We start from the raw sequence: 23,001 nt of genomic DNA on the forward strand, positions 1-23,001 counted from the left end.
TCTTCTGGTGTATGTCATTGGTGACCCCATCATCCCAGCCCTGTGCTACTGCCACAGCGGGCCCTGCTATCTGCTCGAGGGGGAGGCAGCAGTGATAAGGAGGAGGTGGGGCAAGATTCAAGTCAGGGGAGTAAAGTGGCTAATTACTGCTTTGGGCAGCAAGTACAATGGTTACAAAGATAAAATTCATATTTTAAAGACATCTTGTATTTTCAAGCAGAGAACTGTAAAATTGTATGTTTTTCCAGTTTCTAAAGAAATGAAACATGACAAAACCTGAGACTGAACATAAGATTCAGTTTGAGTAAGACTAAGATCAAGGATGTGTTGAGCGCTGAGTTTAACTCTTAATACCTTTATTGACCTCAAAATATAGAGAAAAACTGTGTAATGTCTCTAGAGTTAAAAGCAGAAGTTTGCTGATGCTTCAGTACAGTACTTTAGAAGCACATTTCTCAGATTGCATCCTCCAGAAAGCAAAAACCCCACCGTATTTAGAGAAACACCCAGGCACCTCAAACTAAGCATAAGTGGACATACACTCATTTAGAGTGCTTGTGTCAGTGATAACAGACATGAATTCCAGTTTGGTTGTTGGATAATCTGTTTTCCACCCATGTAACATAATTAGCACCCAACACAGAGTGGTGAAATGAGGGAAGCAAGATGCCCTCTTTTCTCCCAGATGAAGGCACTTCATGAACATCAATTAGATGTTAATGTCCCTGGGAGGCAAGCGTGACAAGTCTTATTAAGCCATTTTAAAGATTAGGATACTGAGTCACAGAGAGATTATGAACTTCCTCAAAACCAACAGCAGAGTCAGAGAGGGGGCAGCTACACCCCAGCTGGCACTGGCAGCAGGGGACTGTGCTGCTCCACCTTACCACAAGACTTAAGTGTCTCTAAGGGGGGGAAAAAAATAAATCCACGCTCCCATGAAGTTTCCTGACCATGCCAACATGCCTCCATTTCGACCTGCATCGACCATCGTTAGATACAAAGGGACCATCTTTAGATACAAGAATGCAGTTCGGTTTCCACGCTCAGATCTCATTTTGGCTGAAGGTACCAGCAAGGTTGCCAATTGTAAACAGTTTTTTAAAGTCGACAGAGACCTCCAGATCTTTTACGATAAGCTTGAGAGAACTTGAAACTTTTTGATACTAGTTCAACCCTATAACCCTTGGGGCAAATAAATCTACATTCATCAGTCTATGAGCCAACCCACGGCCAACTATCTGAATTCAAGTCACATGCTGAATTTGCACATTAAAAACGGAGCGAACATGACAAGACAATCACTATCACAGGTTAACAAACACTTCAAAGCACAAAGAGAAAACCCAGCAGATGCCATATTCAATTAGCCCAAAAGGTGAGCAGGAAAGGATGTTATGCTGATTAACACACTCATTAAGACGCGTCCGAACTAATAGCCCACTTCAGTGTTGTAACACGTTTGGAAAGCACTCAGGTCTGTCTTAATCGCCGGAGCGAAAGATCATTTTGAGTTTCCCTGCGTGGCCGCCCGGGCCAGCGCGGCGTCACCCGGCGGTGCCCCGGACGCGCGGGGGCAGGTACAGCCCGCGGCCGGCAGCGCCCGGACCCGTGAGTACAGCCCGGCACGGCTCCGTAAGGCTCAACACAGCCCAGCAGAGCCCGGCACAGCCCGCCGGGCACCGGCCGCCCCAGCCCTCCGCGCCCGGCCGAGCGCCGCCGCCCGCGGAGCTGAGCCGAACCCGGCGCAGGGCGCTGCCGCCCGCCCAGGAGGGACCGCCCGGCCGCGGGGGTCCCGCTCCCAGCCCCGCTCCCGCCGCACCTGCTCCGCCCGCGGCAGCGCCCCCGCCCCGCAGACCTACCGGCGGCGGCGGTTCCGCTCCACATGCTGCTGCTGCCGCCGGGGCTCGGTTCAGCTCAGCTCGGCTCGGCGCGGCTGGGGCGGGGCCACCGGCCGGGGCGGGCCGGGGCGGACGGGCCGCCTGCCCCGTGTTACCGCCTGCCCCTGCCCCGTGCGAGCGCCTGCCCGAGCGCCCTGCGAGCCGCAAGGTGCGTGTGCCCCGCCGCCCACGGTCGGCGCCGGTTTGGGGCTTTTCCGAGCCCCGCAGCCCCGGCCGGAGGGTCCGGCCCCGAGCGGGGCGGAGGAGCTGCCACCTGTCACGGGGGAAAGCGGTGCGGGGACAGCGCATCCGGCGGAGCGGAATGGGGAACTCGGGGCGGTTTGTCTTGTCTGTTTAGGTTCTGTTTCCGAGGAAGCTTAAGGGCTGTCATGTATCCGGGAGGTTCGAGAAGATTTAGGTCGGCGCGCAAATAGGAGGCGACTGGAAAGAAAGTTCAAGATCGACAGCTGATGTGACTGACAGCACTGACACTGTGACTGCCTGGCTTCAATCAACAGTACCAACATCTTGCTAGGGGCAGAAATGAAGTTTTGTGGAAAAGGAACAAAGAAAAACTATTAAGAATCACTTGAAGTGCTGCAACAGGGAAGGTGAACAAGCCAAAGCTCATATTTACTCACCTAAAGGTTTGATAAGAGCCCCAACAGGCCTAGTTTATGACCTAAAACAGTCATAAATATTTTGACATGTCCCATTTAAGTGACACTGAAGGCGGCTATGGTAGAACAAGGGAGCCAGACCCTGCTCTGCCATGACATGAGCTATCTGACCCTTTTCACACTTCCCTCCTATGAGCCAAATTTGAAGTGGCTTTGGATAATATGAAGAGAAAACAAGTGTGAATGTGGCCCTTTTTATCCACACGCAGCTGAATGTAACATAATCTCGAATAACTCAAGTGTTTCACCAAGCCTCTAAAATAATTTGTTGATCTTAAGGCAGGAATTTTGTTGTAGAAAATATCTTTCATTTGGGTTGAAATTTGTCTTCTAGACTTTTGCATCGTGCTTGGCTGAACCCAAGTTTTACTCAATCATTAACTTAGAATTGCAGTATGTTTGTCTGCTTCTTTCACTTCAGGAGATTAAGTGTACTTTTTCCTCAAAGTGATAAAAGCAAGAATATAGAAATCATGGTGCATACCATTTCACTGTTATCTAAAAGACTATCTTCTTTAGCAGCCTTGGGGAAGACAAGAACAAGGAATGAGAAAACACTCTCGGCAAACTTCCAGAAAAAGTGATCTGTAGTTAGCAAAGGGAGATGTGTGTATGAAAGAAATAATATCTATATGATTTGTACAAAGTCTTCCTAGTTTCAGTCCACCATTGAGAGCCAGAGAACCCAGAAAATACCAAGTCAGAAAGAATTTAACCCCTACCGGGAAATATTCCAAAACTTCCTTCTTTAGAGTAGATGTTCCTTATTTGTTAGGAAAGATGCTTACAGCACTGGCCTCCCGTGTGTCTCTTCACCTTCACAGCTGTCCTTTTCCCTCCACACCTCTCAGAAAAAGTTAATGAGTCCATAAAAAGATAACTCTCTTCTGGCAAGTCCTTCAAAAAATTTTATGCATCACTAGGGAAACACGTATGGGGCTGCATGAAGACCATCAGGGACCTCGCTATTTAATAACTATAATTAGTATATTTACTCCTCATCCTTAACTATTTGATCTTTAAAAATGGCCAAAAGATGAATGTATAATTCACACTCACTAATCTTAAATATTATCATAATCATCTTTAAAAATTATGTTTCATTAGATGTTACTTAACCAGAATTAAGAAATTCTTTATTCACAGTCACACCTACCTCTCTTCAAAGGAGAACATAACTAAGACACTCTCTAATCTAATCCCTCTGGGCTAAGATGAGCACACTTCAATACAGATTAGATTAACAAACACTAATCAGGAACCATCAATCTGGCATTACATGGGGCTGTGCTGGCTACTCTAGCCCACCCTCCCTTCTGTGAAGAGTGGGACATGCAACCATAAAGGGAAATAGCAGCTTCCCTGGGTGCTACACAGCCTCCCCTTCCAGTGAGACCAAGTTCCTAACCCATTTTTCTAACTTGGCAGCTGCTTAGTAATTTTTTTTTTTTTTTGTTCAAACATAGCCTGTTCTCCCCCATTGAAAGGGTAGGAAAAAAAGAATAAGAATAGTCCTTACAAAAAACAATCCAGCCTTATCAACTAGGATAAAGCCATGCCTGCTAACTCTGCTGTAGGCTGTTCATCCCTCACTGTGGCTGATTATGTGCAACACTCCCTTTCCTGATACGTGCAAGCCTATGTATTCAAATTCTTGTAAATGTAATCCTATCTACATATCCAACACAATAAAAGCCCTTCTTGTGGTATTCTTCAAAGTTAACTGAATTTTTCCTACAGAGGAGATGGTCTGGCTGTTACATTGTGGCCTGGCTCTCAGCAGACCAGGCTGAGCTCCCCCCTCCACCACTCACCTCCTTTATGACTTTGAGAATCCACATACACATCATGTATCAATTTGCAACCTACAGGGTGCAGGAAATAAGACTTCCTTACCTTATGGGGGTTATGAAGGTGAAAACCTCTTATGAGGGTGAAACCTTGACATTCTTCTACATCATGTGAAAGGCCATTATGGGCAGCTTGGTATTTTCCTGCACTGGGTTTGAAATTAGTCATCATACTCATCTCTGCTGAGAATCACTACCTAAATACAAATTTTTTCTTCCTTTAGTAATGCTTTTTGTTTTACATGAACATATAAAGCCATTAGAGTGGTTCTTTTAAAGGAATTATGCTCTATCAAGTGAGGAAAAGAAAATAGATCTGAGGAAAGGAAGCTGGACTCTTTACGTGGGAGCATATAATTTTCTTGGAGCCTGGGATAGCAGGATTTTCTTACCATGTGTGCAGGAAATAGCCCTTCCTACCCAATCCTGGATGTATCAGATGTATTTATATGCTACCCTTAGCATATAAAGGAACTATTCTAGCATGAGACACCTTCTAAACAACATTTCTGTTCAAGTTTCCAAACACACTAACAGATTTACACATTTCTCTTGAGGAACAGTTCAAAATGCTTTGGTTCACTTAAAAAAAACCCCAGAAGTACCTACAAATCACACATAGCTAATTTTCTAGCCCTCTTCCCACAGAAGACTACAGATTACTTTGTTAGGGAAGTTTGGGGATGGGTTCTTCATCACCCTACCTTCCTCATATTAGCAATTCCTACTGCAGAAACAGTAGTGGGGCTCTTCCACAGTGGCACAGAACTGTCAGGATCTGTATCTGCCCTGTGCTGCCTCTACCCTTTAAGAGGGCAAGCTCTAACAAACCATCCCCCAGCACACCTGGCCAGTAACTCATCCCCAGGTTGGTACCATTAGTCCCTGTTTCCTTGATGCAAATCTTCTGTTGTTTGGGGGCACATGTGTGGGTGGTTTTATTTTTTCTGTGTGTATTTTCTCTGATATTTTGACAAAAAGAAGATAGAGCTGGTCTAATGCAGGTTACTGATACAAATCTAGGAAATTTCACTTTTTGGATCATATCCCTGAAGCTAAAAAGGATTTTAGTGACACAAAATTTCTAATAATACACCAAATCTGAGCACAGGATGACCTCTTGCTCCCAGTTGCATTCAGTTGATTCACATCCTAAAACACTTTGCTAAATGCAATTTTATAGATTTATAGAGAGTACCCAGCTCTCTATAGAGATTTATAGAGAGTACCACCAGCCTCTTCAAAATCTTCAACTCAGGAATCATAAAAAATTCCTTCTTTGAAGGCAGAAGAAATGACCCTCACACTCTCTAGGAAAACTCTCATTTTAGTAAGGAAAAAAAATATAGTCCTGTATTTATTCCTATAATAGGGTCCTGTGTCACTGTCATTTTACTTCATTAAGGGATAATGCCAGCTTTGGTGATGTTGTAATTACAAATCATGGAAACATTTTCGAGTTCTGAAAAGCAACAACCAGAACCTTAAAAAGTTTGAAACTTCTCTTAGGGCACATGTCATTTTGTAAGATGTGTTTGAATTTTGAGAAGATTTGACAGATAATCAAATAAGGTGGGCATTTGGAAGGGTAGAATAAGTCAGCATGGTAAAGAATTTCATTTTATTCCTTTCCCGTCCTTGTAGTCAGTCTTTTAGTCAGCTGTTTAAAGATTTAGTCTTCCATAGGGACATATTTTTATTATTTCCTTAAGGAATATCACTAAAAGTCTTAATTTTATTAATGTTGAGTCATCAGAATTTATTCCACAGATATTTTATATTTTCATTTTTGACACTTGGGGTTTCATGCTCAAAGGAATAATAAAAAAAATCTTTTGATTTTGCTTTGATTTGCAGAAGTCACTACTCTGAGAAATACATGAGAGATATCAAAGCCATAGAGCTACTTCTCCTGTTGAAATAAATGTCAACATCTCACTGACTTCAGAGGGAAAAAGACCAAGTAATTAAATGTTGTTTTGCATGGATTCCAATAGGCTTTGGATCAGGCCTCATTTCCCTAGCTAGTGCTTGCAGCTTTGCTGCTTTGGATTCTGCTGACAAACGACTCTCTGTAAAACTAACCCACCAAGCTCAGCAAAGCTGATAAGATTTCCTTCCTGCACTGCTGCACTAACACCTTCCCTGAAAATGTGCTCTGAATTTGGTCATACTTGATTTCACATTAAGACTTTGCAGAGAGAAGTGAAACTTCGGTGTCCACTACAGTAATAAAGAAATTTAAGTTAACACAGAGGCAAATGATTCCAGGCCATGTACAGCTGGTAAATAGGTTCTGCTTTCTTGGGGTGCTAAAACATCTGCATGAGCTGGTAACTGCTTGAAGGATGTCACATTGCAAAGCAGGCAGAGAGGGTGCTCCAGATTGTACTAGAAGAAAAATACACTGATCTGGGATTGGGGAAATTTTGTGAGAAAAAAAAAACAAACCAAACACAAACCCAATAAAAACAACTCAGAAGACTTGTGTATTTAGCACACACCTGCAGAAAATAGTTCCTAGAATGTGACTGTCTGTGAATAAAGGGAACCTTCTGTAAACATATTCTTAATACAAATTAACCTTTCTGTATGTGTTGTCAGCAAGAACCAGAGATTATTTCTTGTCTGTGGGAAACCTTCTGTCAGAGACAAAGATCACTTTCCACATGCTTTGATCTTGGCATATTAAATCTTAGCAGAGACTTTATTTAATTAAATGGTATTTATGTTTTGTGGGTGTTACTGAACAAAGACTTCCCCGAGTGTCATTAATAGGAGAATGACAAAGCTTGAACTAGCGAGGACCATCACGATAAGTCTGAGTGCAGAGATGTTTTAGGGAAATCACTGTTTCTCAGACAGCTGAACACTCAGACACACTTGCCTAACTCAAGGATGAAACCACAACACTTCTAAGTGCCATCCTTCCCATTTCACAGATTCTCGTTCTTCATTTTTAAGTTAAACACTTCTAGTAAGTCTGTGCTATTGTAATTGTTTCTTTAATGTCTAAGACTCCATATGCATGAGCAAACCCATGTTAGAAGTTCAATGTTAAATCTTGGGGAAGGAGGTACTTTCTTTGGCAATGCCAGAGTTTACTTTGGGAGATTCTAGTGGCTGATCATTTACTGTGCTGCATTATGCTGTATTAGAGAAGAGATGACCTCACTTCCCATGCTTAGCCAAGAAGGAATGACTAGGAAGAAGATATAGTCCCTTTTTTTTTAAATTATCTAACACAAATGTTTCTAACTTGCTCTATGGAGATAATAGAAAACAACCAGCAACTGCTGGGTATTAGTTTTGTCTGTTATACATCATTGTCTGTCTTGACAGCATAAAATAAATAAATTATATGTATTCAACCCCCCTTTGTTTGAAAAATAAGGTTGCTAAGAAACAAGAGTTATGCACATTTAATGCCATTTATGGCTTTTCAAAGGATACTGTCAAGAAGAGGGGAATAACTAAGGGCCTATAGGTTCCACATAAATTTTGCTTATTATACATATTTCAGCAAGAAGTGTTGATACTTATAAAAATCTGGTTTATCTGTAGTTTTGCATTTCAGTATGATTTATATATGTTACAAATGTTAGAAATACTTCATTCAAAACTGCTTAGTTGTCATGGTCCAGGAGGTAAGAAGCTATGCTCAATGAAATGTGCATATTGACATTTTTCACTACTATGCTTATTGGTAAGAGAGAAAATTTCATTCAGCCTCCTACATTTCACTGGAGTCAATACTATGCTTATTTAAAACAATAACCAACTTTTCTTCTGATTTCACTCAACTGCAAAAAATAAAAAGAAGAAAGGAAAAAAGACTAAGACATCTGTTTAAAGCAAGAATTCAGTGGTCGTCACCAGAGGCCAAACAGCAGCACAGCAACACAACTGCTAAAGCTGAAGGTGTTCATGGCATTGAGAGGCTGCCCACAACACAGACACAAGAGACCTTTCCCTAAACCTGGTGTTATAAAGTTGTGAGTTATAGGTGCCTAATCACTACCTTAAACTTAGGAGAATTATCCTCAAAACATTGGACTTCTCACTGGGTAAAAATACAGCCGTGTTCTCAAAATGCTACTTGGGAACATGCTCTTCAAAGTTTAATTGCTTTTTAACTACTCACTGCAACGTCAAGGCTTTTTCTTTTTATTTTGCATCCAGCTACAGCAGCACTGAAGATTTCTCTTTCTTATCTGATCACAGAAAGAAAAAAAAAAGCAGCTTTTTCCTGTTTCCACCCTTTCATCCCTGGTTTCTTAAATGGGGCCTAAAGCCATTTTACCTGTTTAACCCTGTGTGATAATTAAGTTGTTCAAGCTTAGTCAACTTTGGTTTTCCCAGTTAAATTGGCCCCCTGCCAGCGTTGTCAGTTTTCCATAAATCTGTAGGGAAGAGCTCAGCCTTCCATGACACCTCTGCCCCCAGAGGAGCTCAGCACTGCCGTACAGACGTGGGCCATGCACAGACATCAGCACTGCCAGAACCCCTCTGCCAAATCCACAGGGGCTCAGGATGATACAATCCTCTTCAGCACTGCTTATGAGAGGGAAGACCTGTGCTATAGCCCACCTGGCAGAGCAAAAGAAGTTTTTCAGCAAGCATTTGGCAAGGTTGAGACCGTGTGTGGAATAAGGCTGTGGCCATTCTCCTCCCTACCATAAATTTTGGAGATGTCAAGGATGTTGCAGGTAGTTCAGTCCTGGCTGCTGCATCCACCAGGGATGGCAGGCTTTGCAGCACCACGTTTTCTGCCACCCCTTGGCCTTTGGCTTAGGGCTTGGCAGAGGGGTGCCACCTTACAAATAGCCACCAGCTCCCAGGGTAACACCAAGGCTTGTTGAACAGCCTCCTGTTCCCTGAATTTTCTTAGTTTGTGCAATCTCACCAGATCACAGCACAAGCAGTATTGTTCCTGACAACCTGCAAAATATTTTTATGAACTCCATCATATAGTGTTTAAACATGTCATGTTAGGAACATGCTTGTTAGGAACAATCGTAGCTTAAAGAGAGACATTTTCAGACTTGCACCATCTGCCAGTAGCTTTCCAGTTTTAGTACCAGGATAAAAAAAAAAAGTATTCTTTAATTAAAAAAAGGTCCCGTGCATCTGCAAATTTGTCAACAGGGCAGTTGGCATCCCTCCACCTTTCCTGCTTCTCTGTATCCAGAGTTTGAAATAACAGATTTCAGCTGGTGGAGGAGGAGCCTGAACACACCAAGAGCAAAACCACTTTGAACTCCCTGGAATGGTAACAGCGGCACTTGAGGAGGAAACAAAGCCTGGGCACAAGCGCGTTTTCTCAACAGCTGAAATGAAGACTAACAACTGCCACATTCCCAGGGGAAATCCTGTTGAGCAGAAACTTAGTTCATCAGCTCACTGTGTGATTGTTCCGCGTTGCTCACAGAACTGGCATTTCTTTCAAGTGCCCTTCATAGGGCAATATTTACAATTCATACATGGGATTGACCTGTGAAACTCAACACAGCTCAAAAAGTCTTCTTTTGCCTGTTCAGCCTTCCTGATTTGCAAACGCTCCTTTCTGCATGTGAAGTGCTTCTTTTAGCTATATATTGCTGCCTTGCAATTCCTTAATGAGCAGCAATTATGCTGCTCTTTCAAGATATGCATCTGCCATCACCCGTTCACCAACACACTGTTTAGCAGTGTTTAAGCTAAAGACGAAAAGGTATTTTCAAAATTTTAAAAAGTCAGTTTGAAATCTGTCTACAGGATTCAAATGTTTGATTTACTTCCTGGTGATCAAGAGATTGCTGTCTGGCCTTTTGCCCACACAGACAAATATTTGTTGTCAGATAGTAAACAAAAGTTTAGTTATACATGGATAATTAATATTAAATGTCTATAAAATATGGTGCTATCTAACAGACCGTTTCAGAGAAGGGTTTATTGTGAAATTTTACAGATGAAACTTCCTTATTAAAAAAAAAGTTCTGCATTGCAAGGAGGCTTCTGCTTTAGTTAAATGGCTGATTTCCTTCCTAAGCCCAGCCACTTCTCTTATCATTTATTTCAGGCAGTGACAGAGTAGGATTTTTTTAATTTTGGTATACAGTATTAGGATTTTTAGCAAACACATTTCACTGTGTGCTCACGGAGAGAAAGTTTACATGTACTTCACAATATATCCAGATTTTGGAAACTTTCCCACTCTTGCCTTCTGTTTTGCTTAAAACATTAGTCTACAAAGCATCAATAAGCATCTTAAACTAAACTAATGTCTGCATGTCATTATTTATAAATGTGTGGGTGCTTGCCTGGAGGCAAAAGAACCCATAATACTGCTACCATTTACTGTTATTTATATGTAGCTTTGTCTGGTTTAGTGCGGCTTTTCCTACAGCGTTTTTTTGTTCCAGGTTTTTTGTTTGGCCTGCCCTTGGTACTGTGTGTGGTACCACTTTCACCCAGGCAGCTCTGGCCAAAGAAGGTCAGCTGAGAACAAGGGCTTGGAGCATCTCCCAGGGCCTGGCTGGGCTGCATTACTTGCACTTTTGAGGACAAATATGCAAAGTTTGATGAAGTCAGTGGAAAGACTCCTACTGGCTTTGGTTAGCTCTGGATCCAGCTATAAATTATGGAAGTTTGATTTTATTTCCATTACTTGTCCACAATATTTTTCTTCCTGTGTTAGCAACATAGCTCCTCTTTAAACAATGACAGAACTGCTCTTTCCAGTCAAGTGATCCGTTTGTCAGTAAATTGCACTGGAATATGACCAGATAGGGATCCTGAGTTTGCTGCTAATTGGAGAGGGGGGAAAAAAGATGTTCTTTCTAGTTTTGTGGACAAAGTCCTTGATTTCAAGGGAATCATACAGTATCCTGTTATGCTTTGTATTCAGTATTCTAAAATGGGGGAACAGTGGTTATCTTACCTTTCCAGAAGAACAAAGTGAAGATAAATCACTGTTCTAGGAAAACGTAGGGAAATTATGGAAAAATTTGTCTAAGGTAACTCACTAGTTTACCAGTGGCAGAAGTCATACTTATGCTGGAATTCCCAGCTTGTGTCCCATTCCTTGCTCTCTCTGTGCATGTGACATACACAGACTGTATCACAGAAGAAAGCACACAGGAAGTGCACAGTAAGTCAGGATTTTGTCAGTTTAGCAAGGATAAGTTTAAAGAAATGTCTTCTTGGAATCAAAAAACACGGGCCTTGAAAACAAAAGGACAGCTATCAAGGCAGTTTATTTTGAAGTTTAAAAGTGACTACTATCCCTAGACATTCATCTAAATAAAATAAGGATGTAGAGAAATGGTATTAAGTAATTAAAGTGGGGTAAAAAAAAATAAACCAAGAAAATTTTTATTAAAAATACTGGTGGTGTATAGTAGACAACATCTATGCAGCCATGTATCAACAGACTTTGCTGTCTGCATAACAATTTTCCCTCAGAACATGTTCTATTTATAACCCCCCTAAGCCTTTTGCAGTATGTTTCCTGTTCAGACATACCACTTAATCACCAGAAAATGACTCAGCCAATACGTCCAGTCACTTCCCAAACATGGGATTTAAAACTAGTGAGAAAATTATGAGCATGCTTAAAACTTGACTGATGAGTCAAAATATTGTTTAAACTGATTCTTATTTTTTTGATATGTACATGTTAGAAATTGTTCACCTTGTCAATGAGAGCACATAGGCACTTGTTCACCAAGAATAAGAATATTTTGCTTATTCATTCACTCTGAAATGCTTTCTATTTCTGTAATTACTCTACCATTTCAAAAGCAAACAAACAGGCTTATGACCAAAAATTGTAACATGGATAAGTCTCCCTCTGCTCTCTTTTGGTCTGGAGTGGCCACTGCTGTGAAGAAATACTTGATCTTTTTAGCTTGCATAAGACACTATCTTGGAAACACAAAGACATAGCTGGCTGAAATTGTCATTTTCAACTTACTTATTTACTAACTCATTTCTAATTTTTCAACTCTAGAATATAAGAGATCTTGTTGTGTTTTCTATGCACAAAAATGAATGCTATTTAAATATTCAAACACAAACATCATGCAGCATATTCATCTGCCAAAAAATTAGAGATAGAATTGAATACAGAACACAACCATTTTCATTCCTCCTTTCAAGAGCAGAAGCATTATCAAAAACTAAGCATGGAGTTCCATCCTAAAACAATAACTCATGCATAACTACTATCTGCATGATTCATCATGGCAACAACCACAGAAATTCTTCCACACTCCACAGTCAAGAAAGAGGAGTAGAAGTATTTCCTTTAGTCCAGATTTTAAAGCACCACATTTCTGGCATTTCAACCATTTAGCTTAAAGACAACCTCACCTGCATGATTTGTCCTAATCTGTGTGCCCTAACAAAACCCCAAAATATTCCTGAACCTTTGGAATGTCCTGAGGGACACGATCTACACTCAAGTCTCAGATCTGTACAATCACAGAAGTAGTACTGTAGAAATAGAATTTGCATTTACAAAGGAGAGGGTTTTTATTTTGAGGACTCTTAAGTCTCACCCTGTTTTGCAGCTGTGAATTTTGTGGAAGTAACTTGCTTACAGTGCAAACCAATGCCAGGCTGAAAACGTCCCAGCTTTCACCCTCATAATCTCTCCACCAAACACTTGCCTCCATTATTTTCATTGGCAGATAAGGAGAAGGAAGCTATGGAAATTACACCCAAGTAACATCATTTACCCCAAATCTCTCTTTTAAATAAAAACTTCTTTTCTGTTATTGTTTTAGATACTTCACAAATCTGAGGCAGTAAGGAATAATCGCTAACAGTTTATGAGACCTTGGTCTATTAAGCAGAAGAATACCCATGATCCATAGCAAGAAAATCACCCTCATTTGATATCTATTTCAGTTTATCTAGGTTTTTTACAGAGAGGCTAACCAGTCTTTCTCTAATGCCACTGGTTTCTTTCAAGCGGATTTTTAAAACAGGTTGGAAGTGACAGAGGAACATGTTAAATACCTACACACAAGAGGGGGCTTTTGAAAATAAACCTTTTCCAAGTTAACTAAGCTAACTTCATATTGTGAGTCTTAATAGGCCAATTATGGGCATATGCATGGCATGGCAATGTATGCCCCCATCCTGAACCGACCTGAATTTGTGCCAGAAGTGGTCGGAAAAATAAGGATGCCGTTTCATCTGACTGACAATGTCATTCTGATAAATGTCCGAGGTCACATTCCAGCGCTATCATTGCTGGCCTTTCATCTGCAGAAACTGTTCTCTCACTTTCACAGCCAGCAGTACAGCAGTGCCTCAAAAGCAACTGAAAAACACACGAGGATAACTACCATAGAAACATCAGGGGAAAAATCAAAATACTTGCATGCTTTTTCACCTACAAATGCAGTTTCGAATGTGTTAACATCTATTTCTGCCCCAAGTTTTGTTCAAAGTATCAACCTTTCTCCATACTACGGGATTACTGGGGGTTCAGTATGGAAAACTGACAGGTGTGAACACAGAAGTAGCACTCACAAAAGCTTTATGTGTCTCAGTATCTGCGAAGTGCTGTGAGTTCTCCCTTCTCTGCATGGCATCTCAGGTTCCACAGTTTTTCTTCCTCTGATACCAAGTAATTATTAGTAATTATTAGGTAATTATTATTAGTAATAATTAGGTAATAATGAAACTGCTTGTCAACACCACAAAATCTAGGCATGCTTTGCTCTTCATCAGGAAAATTTATGTTTCTTAGGTAAGATATGCCTACCTTCCCTCTTTTCCGAGCCAAAGTTCTTTCAACTGGTCCCACATGGGACAAGGTGACCTCGACTTCTTCTGAAAAATAGCATTTTTATAGCTCTACATTACGCACATATTTACTGGGGGTGGAAAGAGACAAGTGTCTGCAATGTCATTACAAGTTTTCCTGCTGATCCAGGGCACGCCCATGTGACCCTCGCCCTATAGCTGCAAGAAGTTTTGATTTAAAATTTTGTTTCAAAATAGATTTGGACAACTGCCTAAATCTGAATGCCCAGGGCTGTGTTCTGAAAGAGAGAGGAAAGGAGGAAAGAAGAAGGAAAGTAGAGGGGAAAAGAAAGGAAATTGGGTTAGAAAGAAAACTCCCCAACTAAATATAGGTGAAATAATTAAAGAGAGAGCTTGGAAAACTCCATCTCCTTTAAACTTCTTAGGAAATAAGGATTTGAAAATAAGTGCAAGTCAGCCAAAGTATAATTAAACAGTTCAACAGTGTACCTCTTATTTAACAAAAAGTCATTATGCAAATGCATTTTTTAGATTAGATGGAGCAAAATGAGTTGTGTACAGAACAAAAAGTAATACTTTTGGGCACCAGTGTTACTTTCAAGGCCCCTGTTTCTCTTGTGTTCTTAAACAATTCTTTCACTTTCTTCTGTGGAGAGTAACTTGCTTAGTTTTTCCTTTGCACCTTCCTCCCTGCTCTAATATGGTAAAATCAGAAGTGGATGCAAAGAGCAAACCTGCTTGAGTTCACTTGTTCACATCCCATCTGTAGGTAATTCAGTATACACTTTGGGGAGCTCACAAAAGCAAACTTCATCAAGACAAGGCAAATTAAGAAACAGAGCAAAAGGCTGTTGCTATAAATATCCCATCAGACAGACAGAACAATAAAACCCCTCCCCAAGGAGTAACATATCAGTTGGCCTTTGGTTAAGAAATGCTCAAGAAGCAAGAACCTGTCCATTATGCCAGAAATAGTTCCAAGAGAAGCACCAACACCACAGGTGGAGAGGCCTTTACTGAGGTAGTAAATTGGGAAGCTTGTGGCTGTGGGCTGCTCAGGAGGGAGAGAAGACTTTCCAAAGTGACAAGTCAGATTAAAGCTGCTTCTCTAACTGTCCCTGAAAGAGCCTCGCTAGTCCCAGGGGGAGGGAGCACTGTCCCCTCACCTGAAGGGATGCAGCATGAGCACATTTTTGCACACACAAAAGGTTCACAAGACTAACTAAAACCCACTTAGCTCCATGCAACTTCCACTGAGTTCAGTGGTGCAGGACCTGCATCTGGACGACAAGAAAATAACTTATTTTCTTACAACAAATTACAACTCTATTTTCTTCAATGCTCTTTCAGGAAGTGGGCACATATGATAAAAATGTAAGGCTGCAGATAACATGGGTTTAAGTGATTTCTAAATTCAGTTATATCCTATTTGCTGGGGGTTACTGCTGCCCCAGATGCAGCAGCTCATCCAATAGTAATGCCATTGCCATGCAAAGTAAATGGATCATCTTAAGTCATGCTCTTTACTGAAACCAAACCCTAAAACACTCGAAATATTGACTTATTTTAAAACCATTCACTACTTCACTGCTTCTGATAAATTTCTTCGTGAATTGTTGTATGTGTCTGTGGAAATGGAAATAGAAAATAATAGGAATGGAGCCATGTCTTCTACCAGTTCATGTTGAATACACCCTTGACAGTAGATAATCAGAAGGAAAATGGGACTCAAAGGAAGATATACACATAGATTAATAGCTGAGGAACTTTATCTTGATTTCTTGATTTCCTATCTAACCACATGCTTTCTGTTCGCATTACAGTACCCCTTTTAGAAGTATTTTAGTCTTTATTAAAAAGGCTTAAGTATTAAAGAAGCTTCTGCATACCAAAGAAGATTGCACCAAGAACTAGCTTGCCTCAGAATAAAAAAAGACCCCTGCTACTGCAGGTTATTTGTGGCTTGAATGTATCTAGTTTCTACTTCCAAATTTAGGGTGTTTCTTCTGGTTGATTATAGAACTGGCAGTCACCTTTCCTTTACTATCAATTAACTAGGTATTTAACATTGCATTTCTCTCTTTTTTTTTAATCTGAATGTCCAATGTTTATAGGACAATTGAATTGTATATTCAGTCCGCATAGTTGTATTTATAAACCACACCTACAAATACACATTACATGTCCATTGTCAAGATCTATCATCCATAAAACTATGTCAACTGATATTGTTTATGTTACCATCAATTATTTGTTTTCTTATTGCAAAACCTCTCAGATTAAAGTAAGCTAAAGAAGCTCATGATCCATACCTTTTCCCAGTTTAAATACCAGTATATCATTTATTTTCAGCCCATTTTATCCTACAGGAATTTTAAAAAATTCTTTAACTATCCCAGCTGTACCCGTGATTTATTGGACTACAATCAAAGCTGTAAAGAGATTTTTGTATAATAAAACAAATTACAAGTGGGAGTCAAGAGGGACATATGCCATCACACAGCAAAGAATCAATAATAGAATAAAGTGACTTCAAATTTTAAAAAGATTATAAATTTCTGCTCTCAATATGTTGACTCTAATAAAACCTTCACACAGCAGTTTCTGAGCAGGAAGTTTGGCAGGACTCAGTAATTCAGTCTGCAGTAAATAAAGGTGTGGACAAGTTTCAAAACATCTCGGGTGGTGACAGGGTCAAAGCCCAGCACCCTTCTACAAATGGTGAAAAGAAAACTTCCAAATGCTTGAAATACTGTTCTTGAATGGAAAGATTAAAAAATAACACAACAGCCTGAATCTGAAAGGATACGGGAGTTGAAAAGTAATTCCATATAAAGAAAAAAACAAAATCAGTAAATTCAGTAAGTGGTTATATTTAGAAGGCCTTAGTGCCAGATTCTTTTCTGGTATTGAATTGTTGCCAACCCTACCCCTTCTAAAGATAAATAATATCAAAGAGGCAGCTTTTGGTCATAAGAAACAAACACAAAGATGGTCAAGACTTTGCAGAAACAGATAAGTGAAAGGCTGCACTGGATCATACACAGTAGCTATGCAAGGGATCAAAACCTGATATTATGGATTTCTGTGGCAGAGTGACATCAATTAGAAGAAACAATTTCATTCACAGGGTTGACACCCTTGGCTCTCAGACAGTAAGCCCAGGTTTACACTGGCCCTAAGCCCATTCACCCTAGAACAAACAAGTATGACACTAAAAATCAGGGCAAAATCAGAACACAGAGCATGACAAATAGTGTCTGACTTTTCAAAGTCGCAGCAGTATTTTGTCTTTTCTGAATAATTTAAATCTTCCAGTCACTTGCAGTTAGTATTTTGAAAGCTTTTGCTGAGTTGAGCTGTGTTCTTGTACCATCGATAGATTTTGTTTCTATACTTTCCTTATAGAGAGTGATTGGATGGATTAGAAGTCACTGGTTATTCCCATGGGACAAGACTTCATCTGGTTAAGTATCACTTTTGTCCCAAACACTGCTGACCAATATGCCAGAACTGGTAATGCATATTGAACAAAATCCAGCTTGTGAAGAAAGCCATTTGTGAAAGAAGCAAACAAAACAGCTGTGATTACACACATGACACGACAGAAGTATTTCTCTGTGGAGCAACAGAACTGTGTCAGCTGGAGATCCTAAATTTAAACCATGCAGCATCAAGTTTCAGATATGCACCAAAACCACCTACATGTCAATATTTATTGGGACTTTTGGGTCTGTGGATGCATTTGAAAGGAAGACAGATGCTTAAGGACAGCAGATGTACTGCATTTTAATCCCAGTTCCTGCCTGGGTAAACTTGGCTTCTCCTCTCATCTCCAACAGGATATAAAACTACTTAAAAATGTTTCTTCTGTGTGAGGAAGACTTTACTCATGTGATTACTGGGTTAAGAGGTAAAGATTAATGATTGTAAAGTGCTTTGAAATCCAAGATGAAAGGTAAAGGTATTATGCACGAATGATTATTTTATACCATTTAATATCATTTGTTCGGGATGATGTCACGTAATGAGAAAGGAAGTATTTTTAAGATGGACACAGATCTGGCAAGGGAACTCGTATTCTGGCTGCAACAAATTTTTCTTGTGCATATGACATAATTTCTGTAGGTCTGAAATAAATGGCAAACCACATAGGGAAAAAGAAAGACCTTTTTTTTTTTTGCACATAAAGTCTTCCAGTGCAGCACATTGCCTGCTTTTACTGGGCCTTCAGCCTTTCTGATGCAACAGCAGATTTACAACACACAGAAAAAGGACTCACCACAAAAACAAACAAACAAACAAACAAACAACCCCCCAACCAACCAATCAACCAAAAAACTTTTTCTTTACCTGGTCTTCAATCACCTGGTTTACATGCCAGCAATACTCTACACACATTCAAGGCACCCCTCGCCCATTGTAGGTCATCCCTGTATCTCCTGCCAGCTGGTGAAAGAAAAAAAAGTGCCAAATCTCTCCCTCTATCATTTCCCCAGTCCTGCTCGTTGCATCTGTAAAATAAAGAGAAGTTTCTCCTGATGGAGAGAAGGCAGAGAAGTAAAAGGAAAGGATACAAGTGGATGGAGGAGAAGAGAAAAACCCAGAATATTTCTGTACTAGCAGTGGGAAAGGGGTCTAACATTTTCTTCATTTGTTTTTTGCACAAGCTGCTGAAGCACTATAGAGTGTAATTCTACTTCTAAATAAAGTCTCTGTCCCCTGGAGAGCTCTGGGCAGGGCAGAGCTGCTGGGATGGGGCTGTGGCAGCCAGCCTGACACCTCCCTGGTGCTGCAGCAGGTAACCCACTCGTCTAAGGCAGACACTGGCAAAAACCTGATGTTTCTCCATGACATTGCCTCACACATTATATAAGTAAATCCATCTCTCTGTGTATAGCCACACAGGGGAAATATTTACACTGCTAAGCATTTGGATTATCAGAGCATAAATAAAGTGAAGGCTACTGGAGCCACTGTAACCCATCAGGGTGAAGCGTGAGCTGCTCCATGGAACGTGCCCCATTATATCACGTGCCCTGGATGTGTCAAGGCTGGAATACTGGACTGTGCTTTTAGGCAAACCCTATCTTCAGTAAGCACTGGCAGCATCTTAATCCCTTTAGTATGGCTCTGATACACTGATCACCAAAATCTAGGGCAGGCCTCTGAAGTAGCTGGATCAGGCTCTAATACTCCTTTAGATCATAATCCTGCAAAGATTTAACATTTACAAATAACTTTATCATGTGAGTAGTTAAATGGGATGTCGGAGGGCCAGGGTCAGAACTGGAACATTCCAACTTTGGTTATATCTGTCAAAGATACAACAGAAACAAGAAAATAGGGTGGCTGCTCAGAGAACCTGATTCCTGGGAATATGTAGTACCTCAGTACTTACATATCAACTTAAATTCACCCACAACTATTCAGTCCTATCGGCTTCAAAGGATTTTAATCAGCATGCAAAACTAAGTACATCTGCAAAAGATAGGGACTGGGCTGTAGCAGTTTCTTCTGACACAAATATTCTGCGCTCTGCTGTGACCCAATGCCTATTTTAGTGTTTTTCCCCTTTCGTTTCTAAGCCTCTTTTTTGAACCTTCATCCTCCAAACAGGATACCTTTCTGGATATCTCAGCATGCAAATGTTGTGAGGCTTTTACCTGTAACAACCATCAAGATAATGCCAGAAATAGGAGAGCTGAAAGTGAGAAGCTACTCTTTAATTTAAAAACTGGGCAATGAGTGTTTACAGCCCTCAGCTGAGCTAGGCTACCCTGCCCTTGCCACCTCAAAAATTCTGGCTGTGGATTTGGCCTCTTACCTTCTGTATAAACCACTGGAAGTTTAATTTAAGGGAAAATGGTTGCATTTATTGAAAAGTTTTGTATGATTTTGCCAGGGGGAGATGAAACTGAGAAGAAAAAGGTGCCCAAACAAAATATAATCTAAAACATCAGGCAGATTATAGATGTGTCAGTTGGGAAGTATTTTCTTGGTCACTGCTAGGTTTCATATTGGATTATTAAAAGATTATCTAATTTTCCATCAGCAATCTGCTGCAGCCCTGCTGTGTTTAGATTGTTGTTTGTCATTAGAAAGCCTCTGCCCTGTTGTTTACACATCTTCTCTCACCGAGAGAAAATCATATAATATTTTAGCAATAAATACCCACAGAAAAATGCAAAGTATTCTGGAAATAAAAGAGGAGGAAAATAACTACTTGAACCTGGAATCTGGTTTGCTCAATTTATATATGAAGTATGGATGCCAGTTATATTTTTTAGTTTTTCATTATAAAGAAAATTAGACCGGGGGAGGGGAAAACAAACAAACAAACAAACAAATAAAAACAAAACAAAACCCCCACACCCAACAGTGACTACTGCCAGTTTTGTAGATCAGTATACTATTAAGATTCTTATTGGAAGAAAAACTGGGCAAGATGACTGGTAAATTCATAAATTCTTGCCCATCTGAAAATTATGCATAAGTGTTCAAATACTGCACAGTGCAGTATTACATGCATAAAGGAACAAACTTTAGCATGTTATCAAGAATCTAACTTTGTGCAAAATAAATCCATCTATTTTATAAAACACATGTAAAACGTACTTGCCCTGGTGATAAAAACATTTGGTACGAAAGCTTCTTTAGAAGTCACCACTTCCTGTTATCCTTCTTAGTTCATTACAAACAGTTGTGTAATGGGTCAACTCTTTTTTTATAGGCTGCAGTGATATGACACTTGTAAAACTGAGGTTATGAAATGAAAACTATTTTACAACAGCACGACCCTGCTTCCACAGCAAACTCACAGCTAAATATGTCTTCTGTGTTTGTATATTGATCTCACTCCTGATAAACAAGTAAAAGTCCCCCTCTATCATTACTGGATGTTTGCTGTAATATTCAAAGTTTTGAACATACCCTTAAGGTCTTGAAAATCTGCACAAGTCAGAAATACAGTAGCAGTTAAATGCAGAAAATGTCTGGATGACATTGTTAGAGTTCATCTAGATCCCATATGTGCTTAAATCCCTGCAGACTGAAGGCCTATGGTAATCCTTTTCCAATGTTACAAACAGGTTTCTAAAATTCAGTTCGGACAAAAGAAAAATCAAGGAACTAGTTAAAGTAACTTTCTATACTTTCTGCCTGAAGAGTCAAAGGAGATGCTACCATCATTTACTACAAAAAACACTGTGTTAGTTAGATTAGAACTGGAAATTTGAATGCTGAGTTATTTGTTTAAAATAAAAGTGACAGGGTACAAAAATAGGTTGCTGTTTCCAAGCCACAGAACAGCCTGGGAGGAAAAATAACACATCCAAGCAAAATTATGAAAATTGGAGGAGTGTTTTACAATTCTATATCTAATAACAAATTTCACCTTATAAAAGTTATACAAATCCTACTTTTTCTAGTTATTCTTTAAAATACAATGTTCAGTATAAGAGTTTCCCAGGAATTGAAGGCCACACCCACTAAGTAGCTCAGATATTCCTGCTTTAGAAAAACTCATAGGCAGAAGATCGTCTGATCAGCTCATAAAACAGATTTAATTTTTATAGTAATTGGCTAAATTATTAGCCACATTTCTGGACATGTTGAAAACTACCATGTGCCTAAGACAATGCAGTCAGTAAGTGTGACTAAAGAGTCATTGAATTCCTAATCCAAAATTTTCCACTAATCCTGTCTTGTTGCTTGTCTGCTAATAAACAACAAACAACTGTGTATGAAATATCACCGATCCCTAAGCATTCTAAAACCATGGCTCAGGCCCCCTAGTCTGAAGTTTTCTCACGATGAATATGCTTGTAATTTGTTTTTCACATAAAACTGAGTAGGTTGTTCAGTGTTTTTTGGCAACCACAACAGCTTGATATGTAAGTTAATTTTCATGTTTATTGTGAGGTAAAAAATCCGGAAGCTGCAGCTCCACAAAGAAACCACCAAAACTCACGACACTTGTGATACTCTTAAATCCAGTGATGAGACATATGGAAAAAAGAAGTGATACAAGATGTTTAAAAAGCTGCTTATTTAGTTTCATCATGACATATCAAATAGACCTATCCAACAATTTTAGCATGTACGATAAAAGGGCTCTTTTATCAAAAGAAATTAAGGCAAGACAGGCAGGCTGAGAAACAGAGTCCTGGGACATCAAAAGGAAAAAGGAAACAATTCGCTTGCCTGCAGGAAAAGGAAAACCTCATTTAACTAAACACCCAGGAGAAAAGGCAGCATGTACACAGCTTGAGGAGTTCCTCCAGTGGTACAATTTACCCTCTTGATTCCATCAAAAGGTGAATGACTGCACACACACATAAGGGCAAGCAGCTACATTCTGTTCTTTGTTGCAGTCACGCAGTCCAGGCGTGAGCAACCAGAGCTTAACCAGAGATTCCTATTTTACCTCCCTGTGTGTTCATTATGTGGATGTAAAAGATGGCAGTGCTTGTCCCATATTTCTTCTGAATCTCAGGCCATTCTTGTGAGACAGATTCAAGGCACTGTGAAGACAAGAACAAGTGATACTGTGGGGATTTAAACGGCCCCCCTCACACACACACACACACACTTCCCTGAAGGAATGCTGTAAAGGTGAGCTGGAAGTGCTCAGCCAGCATGGACAGGCTGTAGTCCAGCCCCGTGCTCACACGTAGCCTCCATTCACTACAGCAGGATTTCACAAGGGCAACTGGGGCAGAGTGCAGCCACTGTGTTTCAAAACATTTGCAGAATGTTTGGATATAATTCTTTGAGGAGGATTTAATTTTCTTAATGAGTCTGAGTAAAATCATTAGCTGCCACAGT

At 40.2% G+C, this 23,001-nt stretch overlaps 1 protein-coding gene across 2 annotated transcripts in view; it reads right to left on the reverse strand.

Annotated features, from left to right (window-relative positions):
- Positions 1–22,675, reverse strand: part of MICAL2 (microtubule associated monooxygenase, calponin and LIM domain containing 2) — a 147,734-nt gene extending 125,059 nt beyond the window's left edge. The window contains exons 1-3 of one of the 2 annotated variants that reach the window (XM_027699727.1): positions 22,601–22,675; positions 18,526–18,686; positions 14,171–14,238 (exon numbers count right to left, since the gene is read on the reverse strand). The gene's annotated coding sequence lies outside the window, so the exon portion shown is untranslated. The remainder of the gene's footprint in view (positions 1–14,170; positions 14,239–18,525; positions 18,687–22,600) is intronic. The other variant, XM_027699736.1, reaches the window with a different exon arrangement.
- Positions 22,676–23,001: the final 326 nt, after the last annotated feature.

This window comes from Neopelma chrysocephalum, unplaced genomic scaffold (genome assembly GCF_003984885.1).
Source record: "Neopelma chrysocephalum unplaced genomic scaffold, ASM398488v2 Primary Assembly neopelma1_24, whole genome shotgun sequence".
Classification (NCBI taxonomy): domain Eukaryota; kingdom Metazoa; phylum Chordata; class Aves; order Passeriformes; family Pipridae; genus Neopelma; species Neopelma chrysocephalum.